We start from the raw sequence: 1,493 nt of genomic DNA on the forward strand, positions 1-1,493 counted from the left end.
GCCTACCAGAAAACCAGAGAGGCAAACGGCCGCTCCGGGTCAGAGCCCCAAACATGCCGCTTCTATGATGAGCGGCATGCCATTTTAGGGGGTTCAGCCACCACTACCCCAGCTGTGTTGTTTGACTCCTTCAATGGAGATGGAGGCAACACAGAAACAGGTTTTGGGGACGAGGAAGATGATGAAGTTGTAGATAGCTCACAGCAAGCAAGCGGAGAAACCGGTGTTCCCGACAGCCAGAAACTGTTTCTCACCCTGGACCTGGAACCAGTACCCCCAAACCCACCCAAGGCTGCCTCCCGGACTCACCAGGCGGAGAAGGAACCTCTGGTGAGTGTATCTTTTAAAATAGTATACATGGTTTAAAAGCAAGCATGTTTAATGATTAATTTGCCCTGGCATTCGTGGCTCTCCTGGATGTACTCCCAAAACCTTTGCAAAAGGTTTCTGGGGAGGGCAGCCTTATTCCGTCCACCATGGTAGGACACTTTACCACTCCAGGCCAGTAGCGTGTACTCGGGCATCATTGTAGAACAAAGCATTGCAGTGTATGTGTGCTGACATTCAAACAACATCCGTTCTTTATCTCTCTGTGTTATCCTCAGGAGAGTGATATCATTCATGGTCACCTGGTTGAAATAGGGTGCTTTTCTTAAGGGGACTGTTTGCCTGTGTTTCTGCTGGGCTGTTTAACTGTGGCTGAACAGAAATGTTCCCTGCTGTTAGCCACGGTGAGGGGGGAAGGGCTAGCCACGTGGTGGGGGGAGACAAAATGCGACCTTGGAATGAAAGCACATGTGCTATGTATGTAATGTTAACAGCAAGGTTTATCATGAAAGCGTGTACCCATTGTTCTATAAAATGTGTCTTTTTAAATACCATTGTCCCTTTTTTTTTCTCCACCAGGTGCATGTGTTTCAAGGATCACAGGATCTTCTCTTTCCCAGGGGCTAGTGAACATCAGAATGTGAAAAAAATGCACTCACGATGAAATGTTCTCTGAGCTCATGCTGTCCTCCTACACTGACAGGGCACAGACAAATGTGTGGAGGCAGACAATGTCAGAGTGCAGGAAAGCACAAAATGACCAGGAGGAGAGGTGGCGGGCTGAAGAGAGTAAGTGGTGGGCTGAAGAGAGGGCTGAAGCTGAAAGGCGGTGGCAGCATGATGAAAGGAGGCAGGATTCAATGCTGAGGTTGCTGGAGGATCAAACTAATATGCTCCAGTGTATGGTTGAGCTGCAGGAAAGGCAGCTGGAGTACAGAGCGCCGCTAAAGCCCCTGTGTAACCAACCGCCCTCGTCCGCAAGTTCCATAGCCTCCTCACCCAGACGCCCAAGAACGCGGTGGGGGGGCCTCTGGCCACCCAGCCACTCCATCCCAGAGGATTGCCCAAGCAACAGAAGGCTGGCATTCAATAAGTTTTAAAGTTTTAAACTTTTAAAGTGCTGTGTGGCCTTGTCCTTCCCTCCTCCATCACCTCTCCCGGGGCTT

The 1,493-nt window shown here is 50.0% G+C and overlaps 1 long non-coding RNA gene across 1 annotated transcript; it reads left to right on the forward strand.

Annotated features, from left to right (window-relative positions):
* The first annotated feature begins 285 nt into the window (after positions 1-285).
* On the forward strand, positions 286-1,079 carry LOC122461572. The gene is made up of 2 exons (XR_006283527.1): positions 286-330; positions 907-1,079. It is a non-coding gene; the product is annotated as an uncharacterized LOC122461572 (long non-coding RNA).
* Positions 1,080-1,493: the final 414 nt, after the last annotated feature.

The sequence above is a fragment of the Chelonia mydas genome, chromosome 1, assembly GCF_015237465.2.
Source record: "Chelonia mydas isolate rCheMyd1 chromosome 1, rCheMyd1.pri.v2, whole genome shotgun sequence".
NCBI lineage: Eukaryota > Metazoa > Chordata > Testudines > Cheloniidae > Chelonia > Chelonia mydas.